Source organism: Festucalex cinctus, chromosome 11, assembly GCF_051991245.1.
Source record: "Festucalex cinctus isolate MCC-2025b chromosome 11, RoL_Fcin_1.0, whole genome shotgun sequence".
NCBI classification, from domain to species: domain Eukaryota; kingdom Metazoa; phylum Chordata; class Actinopteri; order Syngnathiformes; family Syngnathidae; genus Festucalex; species Festucalex cinctus.
Window position 1 is genome coordinate 5,236,842 of NC_135421.1, and position 7,864 is coordinate 5,244,705.

Sequence of the window (7,864 nt, forward strand, 5' to 3'; positions counted from 1 at the left end):
TCATAAACTAACTTGTGAGGTAACTTCCACTTGTCTAATCTGACTGAACTGAAAGATATTGATTATCTTTCATTCTTTATGGAGTACAAATGAAATAGGATGTTCATACACACAAAGATATAACATGAATCATTCGTAGTTCAGTTATCTGTCAAGAATTATCATGGTATAAATGTGTAAAATGTGGTTACTTATGTGCAGTGTTGCCGGTAACGCGTTACTTAGTAACGCGTTACTCAAAAAAGTTGCTTTCTAAAGTAACTAATAGTCTAACGCGTTACTTTATTCTACAAAGTAGTCTGATTAAAGTTACTGTCCAGAGAATCAATGCGTTACTCCACATTTTCATGAAGAAGGCAAACTATCTCACTGTTGTAACAGTCACAAACAACTACTGCTAACTACGAAGATGAGGCAGAAGTCATTGATCACCACACTGAATTCAGCCATGGTCTGGTCATGAATGGTTTGCACATTCAAAACAAAAGTGATGATACTTTTACTACTAGTTTTATTAACCAACAGGCACACAACACAACAAAAAAAGTGTGCATTATGGACCATAAAAGTGGTAAAAACAATAATTTATTTCCATCCTCAACTGGTCCGTGAAGCATTATGGGATGAGGTCGTCTCCGCCCTCTCGCCAGGGGGAGTGACGTCAGACAAGTTACGTTTTCAGTAGGGGTGGAACAAAAAAACGATTCGACCGAACCATCGTTCGTCAAGGGGAGCTAAACGACCGTATCGGTTGCGAGTGAGGCTTTATGGTTTTCATAACAATAGCAAGAGTTCTGCGCCGTGCTCTACTTGTTTTGTTTACATTTCAGTAGCATCACTATTCAAGCTACTTCCCTGTTTACAGAGAGCTAGCAAAGTAGCGCTCAGAGACGCTTCATTCCCCGGATGTTGTAAACATAATGCAAAGACGTTACGCACCTTGGGGAGGGGCCTACCGTCAACGCCGTGCTCGCGACACGGCGCGCGCGCGCACAACGAGTGACAACATGCAAATGGAGACAGTTAGCAGAAGCCGGTGCCTCACATCTCGGTATTTCCCATGGCTATCGAGTCCTCTCGGTGCACTCGGCGTTGGTACTGCGCGCGAGCCAAAAAGAATAACTCCCGTGACGATCCAATGCATGGATTCAAACGACACAGGTATGTCCCACAGCCAACACACCAGCTAAGCTAAAAGCACACTGCAAGTATCTCATTTCTCAGTTTGTGGCTCCCTGTCAATGTCTACAACTAGCATGAGCAGCAGATAGGAGAACTGAGACGTGCCCGCGATTACGACAGCCCAAAAAACAAAATATAAACAGTAGTGATTCTGTGGTCATCATCGTGTCTCAGATACAAAAAAACAAAAAAAGATGTCATACATTAACCAAAAATGAAAGTGATGACAAAAGAAAAAAAAAATTGTTAAATACAAAAATTGTTGATTAAAAAGGGAAATGAACTTTTGGAAATATTTTTGCATATATTAAGTGGTTAAAATGTGTTTGATAGATTTATTGTTCCATAAGGTGGCTTCATATTTCTTTTGGCTGGACGGTAGGTTTATTTCATGTCTTAAATTTATGTTTCTGAAATACTTCACAATGTGCAAATATTCTGTTTAATTGTGTTGGTGTCTGTCTAAAGGTTAAATATTTATATTTAACATTAAATTATCAACCTTTTGTTTTCCTGATCCTTATTTTGAAGAGAAAAAACAAACAAACCAAAAAACAATTATAACTGTCAATAACTACTAATAAATATTTAAACTGATACATGTGTACACACTGGAATAGCGGAACAAACAAACAATAGAGGAATTTAGGGGATTTTAATTTTCAACCTGGATAGATTTTTATTTTTTGTTTTATAAAAAGTATTTACGTTACAAGAAGTCAAGAGAGACTGCCTATTTTGTTTTTCATAAAAAAAACTCTTTATTTTCATGTTAAAAATGCACTTTCAATAAAGTATTTGGAACTCCGTTTCTACTGCATTATTTTTATGTTGAGATGGTGTTATCGGCAGCTGCTGAAAGTAACTAAAAAAGTAACTTTTAATCTAACTTAGTTACTTTTAAAATCAAGTAATCAGTAACGCAATTTAGTTACTTTTAAAACCAAGTAATCAGTAAAGTAACTAAGTTACTTTTTCAAGGTAACTGTGGCAACACTGCTTATGTGAATTGTCACTAAGGATAGTTCCAAGTTTCACCACTTGACGGTGCTGTTGCTCCATCTAGACGTTCCAGGAGTGCCCGTTTGGAAAGGTGGCGCCAGAATATCCTTTGTGATTGGTAAGAAGTCATGAACATTCCTTTGATCAGTCATTTGTGTATTCCAAATCATTGGAGCCATTTGTTCGGGCTCCGAGAAATCGGGCTTGAATACACTCCTTCGGCAGACGCATAAATTCCTTTGTCACCTGGTCAGCGGCTTCAAAAGAGCTTTGTTGGTGGTTGGGTGACCACCTGCAGAGCTAACCAAGCCTAGATCCTGTCTGGGCAGTGGAATATTTATGCGACTGCAGAGAATTTGCTTTAGGAGAAGCAAACTTTAAAGAAAAATTAGAGGGTAGAGTGGGCCTTGGCAATAGTTGTTACACTGGTAATACAATGAAAACACGGCAATCTTCTGCACCACTCTGGGTTCACTCCCTGCCTCCTACTTCAATGGTCACCCGAAATAATAATCTACGATATTGTTAAAAAGACTCGAAAGGACTTGAAACTCAAAGTGTAGGACTTGTGACTCGCTTGAGACTTGTCACTCTTGACTCGGGACTTGACTCGGGACTTGTCAGTCTTGACTTGATATTTTTTTTTTTTTTTTTTTATTTAACCTTTATTTAACCAGGATAGTCCCGTTGAGATTAAGAACCTCTTTTTCAAGGGAGTCCTGGCCAAGAGGCAGCAAAACAGTTTTCATTACAGTTACAAATAAAAGTTTCACTTACAATCACATAAAAATTATATAAAACAGTTACAAATCAATGAGGCCGTCTCAAGTGCTCTTAATCTGGATCTAAAATCGTTCAATGAAACAAGTTCCGTTAGTTTCCAGTCCTTTTGCAACATGTTCCATGCAGAAGGGGCAGAGAAAACAAAAGCCTTTTTCCCCAGCTCAGTGCGGGCAAATGGAACAGAGAGCAACAAAAGATCATTGGAACGCAAGGCATAAGAATCAACACTTTTCAATGTGATTGAATTACAAATATAAGAGGGCAGCAGTCCAAGCATAGCCTTGTAAATAAAAATGTACCAGTGAGTCAACCTCCTGGTGGACAAAGGAGGCCATCCCACTCGAGAGTACAGTTCACAGTGATGGGTCAAGGCTCTACAATTTGTAACAAACCTCAAAGCAGCATGATATACAGAGTCAATCTTACTCAAACACTGAGCTGAAGCATTCATATACAACACATCCCCATAATCTAAAACAGATAAAAAAGTTGCAGTGACAAGACGCTTTTTGACCTCAAAAGAAAAACAACATTTATTCCGAAATAAGCAACCCAGTTTTAGTTTGAGTTTCTTCACGAGGTTCTCAACATGGGGTTTAAAAGTCAAAGTGTCGTCAAGCAAAATACCAAGATACTTATATGTATGAACCACCTCTATTTCATTTCCCTCCAGAGTGGACACTTTGGGGGGAAATTGTGGGCTTTTCCTGGAATTTGAAAACAACATCAGTTTAGTTTTGTCCGCATTAAGGACTAGTTTTAGTTGCAGAAGTGTGTGCTGCACAACATTAAAAGCTTTCTGCAACGAAGCAGCAGCAGCAGCTGAGCATGAGCCAAAGGAGTAAATTATTGTGTCATCAGCATAAAAATGCATATTGGCGTCCAACACGCTTTGTCCCAGATCATTAATGTACATAATGAACAGGAGGGGTCCGAGCACAGAGCCCTGCGGCACCCCTTTGTGAACACTCAAGAATTCAGAACATAAACCATCATGTTTAATACATTGGGTCCTGTCACTCAAATAATTTGTGAACCACGAGACTACATCATCTGACAGACCAAGACTGATGAGCCTTTGCTTTAAAACTGTGTGGTCCACAGTGTCAAATGCCTTTGACAGATCAATAAAAAGTGCAGCACAGTATTGCTTTTTATCAAGAGCAACAAGTATATCATTAACCACTTTTGTAGCAGCAGTCATTGTGCTGTGCTTTTTCCTAAAGCCTGATTGCAAATTTGAGAGCAGTTCATTTGAGTAGAGAAACTCTTTAAGTTGATCACACACAAGAGATTCAAAAATTTTAGATAAGACACACAAGTTTGATATTGGTCTGTAGTTTGTTAAAACAGCTGGGTCACCTCCTTTTAAGAGAGGAACCACAAAAGCTGACTTCCATACTGCAGGGATTACTTTGTTTTCAATTGATCGATTAAAAAGTACTGTAAGAGGCATTGCAATAAAATCAGCAGCCATTTTCAAAAAGTAAGGCTCTATCAAATCTGGTCCTGGAGGTTTTCGGTGATTCAGAATTTTGAGAGCCTTATGAACTTGCTGTACAGTAAAAGGTACAAATCTAAAATGTTCTCCAGAAAACATTTGAGAATTTGTGCAGTGAGGCAAAGAGGCAGCTCCTGTGGAGTCAAACAAAGAACCAGATGACACAAAATGCTTATTAAAGCAGTTTAAGATCTCAGTTCTGTCATAAACTGGAATTGAATCCTTCAAAACAAAAGTAGGAAGAACTTGAGGGCCTTTGTTCACAGAAAAACCCTTGATCACTTTCCAAAATTTTTGTGGATTATTGAGGCTCTCAGAGGTAACAGCTAAGTAGTATTCAGACTTAGCCTTTTTAATAAAAGAAGTACATTTATTTCTCAGTTGTTTAAAAATAGACCAATCACGAACAGAATTACTTTTCCTGGCTTTGGCCTATGCCACATTACGCTGATGAATGACATCAGACAACTCTGGAGAGAACCAGGGGTTTTCTCGCCCCTTTACTCTGAATTTCCTTATGGGGGCATGTTTATTTACAATTTTTTCAAAATTTTCTTTAAAAAATGTCCAAGCTAACTCGACATCTGGCAACAGATTTATATGTTCCCAATTAACAAAGGACAAATCATGATGATAGGCTTGTTCATTAAAATTCTTTAAGTTCCGCTTAAAAATAATACGTGGTTTAGATTTGGGGATTTTTGTATCCCTGCACGCTGCAACAACACAATGATCACTCAGGTCATTACAAAAAACACCCACAGATGAAAATTTATGTGGAGCGTTTGTAAGAATTAAATCAATCAAGGTAGACTTCTCAGGACTTTTAATGTTTGGCCGAGTTGGATGATTGATCAACTGGCTTATATTAACAGAGTCACAGAAAGATTTAAATTCTTCAGAAGAAGTGTTTAACCAATCCCAATTCATGTCTCCTGCCATTAAAAGCTCATTGTAGTTTAATTTAGATAAAAGATATTTTAAAGATGATAATGTCTCCTTGGTGGCAGATGGAGGTCTATAACAACCAACAACAGTTATAGAAAGGGATTTGGCTATTACCAAATTCAAGGCCAGAAACTCCATCTGCTTAGGAATTGACTTAGACAAGACAACTAAAACATCAAATCTTGATTTAACATAGATGGCTACACCACCACCTTTTTTAGGCCTGTCAGTACGATAGACATTGTAGTCATTTATGTTGATGTCATCATCTGTGATGCGTCTTGTCAGCCACGTTTCAGAGATGATCGCAATGTCTGCATCTGTTGATCTAATCCAGATTTTGACTGTATCCATTTTAGGTAGTAAACTACGCACGTTAAGATGAACAATTTTAAGGCCAGACACTGAATTAAAATCAGAAGGAGTCTGGATACATTGCAGATCAGGTCCAGGGTTTGGTTGCACATTTCCAGATAGTAGTAAAAGTAGAACAATCATCAATCTTTGTTTCACATTACATTTTGACACAAAGTTTGGTAGAAGATGGTAGAAGTCCCAGAAATAATGTCCAAAAAGCATATCGATGTGACAACAGGCAGGCGTGGCTATTGTTTACAAACAGGACTCTCTCTATACACGGTTGTTATCGCGTGAATTCAACCAAGCGTGAACCCCCGTGATCTTGTGGTCTGGCAGGTGCAGATTTCTGGACACGGACAGCTCACACAACGCATGCGGTGTGTATTGCAGTCTGTGCGGATGCCGTACGTAAAACGCGTCCGCAGGCAGTGTGAATTGGGCGTAACTGATTTCCAACTCGCTGTAGTCTCAGACCTTCACCAATAGGAGGTGCTAATACACAGTAGAACATCTCTGAAATGTTGATTCACTAAATGCATTATTTACTAATGCACTAATGCAATCAACATTACAAGAGCAAGCCATTTTCAACACTTTAGGTTGATCAATAATTTGCAAAACTGACCATCAATATAGATGTGTGAACAAATGTGAAATTTACCCAATTGTGATTATAATTTTGGCCAGATGCCAGTGATATGTGATATATATTTTTGTGTCCATGTTTCCTGTCTTACTTTGAAATCCTAACTCTCCTCTCACCCCAGGTCACTTGCCCTTCCTGCCGCTCACTAATTACCGGTCCCCGCCCATGATTATCATTATCATTATCATTTTTAGTTCTCCACTTTTTGACTCCCCTTTCTCCTCTCAGTTTGAGAGGAGACAGCTGACGACCGGAAATAAACCTGTTGCCTTGGTGGCCTACCTATATCCTGCGTCTGAGTCCTACCTCTCCTTGTCGTGTCAGGCAGGAGAAAGTCTGTTTTGGAGGGATGGAGAGATCGCAAGAAAGAAAAACATGACCGGGATGACTAAAGCAAGGACAAACACGTGGATAATGATTGAATTTCTGCATGGATCGTAGAATAAGCTGCAGGACAAAAAATCAGGGCAAGACGTTACAAGATGATTGAATTGGACTTGACACAGCTTGGGTGCTCCGAGCCATGAGTCCAAAGTTGCTTTTAACTAATTTTTTGAACAGTTCTTCTTTTTTTTTTTTTTTTAAATCCAACTTACTATTTATATAAGCTGTGTTTTTGCACATACTGACACCTCTACTTGATGCTTTCATTGTGTTGACAGCAAATGCATTGCACATCTGGTTCGTATTTTATTCATATCTTAACCTTTTGGTTTTATCATACAATTTTTACAAGATAAAAAAATACAAATTCAAACAGTAGATGGGATGGTTTTTCTTGAACACATTGACCTCGGATACCACAATTTTTGCTTTTTATATGCAGTATTGCGTAAGATAAAGATATATTAGTGTATAAAATAAGTACTTTAGTGTACCTTACTTTAGTGTAGTTTACTTTAGCTACCTTAATATTAAAATTTGGATTATATAGTAACTTTCTTTATTCTTCTTATAATCAGAGAAAATATTCACTTATATAACATGCAACCTACTTATAATTAATTGAGGTTTATAGTTTTTACATAATTTAAAGTTCAATAATGCAACATTTAAATAATTCCTATTTACTCCAATCTGACTTCTATATTTAAGACCGCACATATTGAGCTTTACTGAACGCATCCTCCTCAAATGATTACTTTATTGTCATGCTGAATATTAAAATTTGTTTTTTGGTCGTGACTTTCATCATTATTGTAATGGAGCAAATACAGGTTTGTGTATGCGTGTGTGTAGGTGTGCATGCATGCGTGTTTTTTAAATAACATAACTATCTAATGGACACAAATAATTATTAATATTTTACTCCAAGCTCACTTCTGTATGTTTGACCACACATAGTCAGCTTTCACTGAATGTTTCTTCCTTCATACAAGAATCGGTTGGAAAATATGTTGCACCAAGTACAACAGAATACCAACATATATAGCGATCTGTTG

At 37.8% G+C, this 7,864-nt stretch overlaps 1 long non-coding RNA gene across 1 annotated transcript; it reads left to right on the forward strand.

Moving 5' to 3' along the window:
- The first annotated feature begins 591 nt into the window (after nucleotides 1-591).
- LOC144031000 (uncharacterized) lies at nucleotides 592-6,911 on the forward strand. The gene is made up of 3 exons (XR_013287403.1): nucleotides 592-1,161; nucleotides 2,249-2,302; nucleotides 6,747-6,911. It is a non-coding gene; the product is annotated as an uncharacterized LOC144031000 (long non-coding RNA).
- Nucleotides 6,912-7,864: the final 953 nt, after the last annotated feature.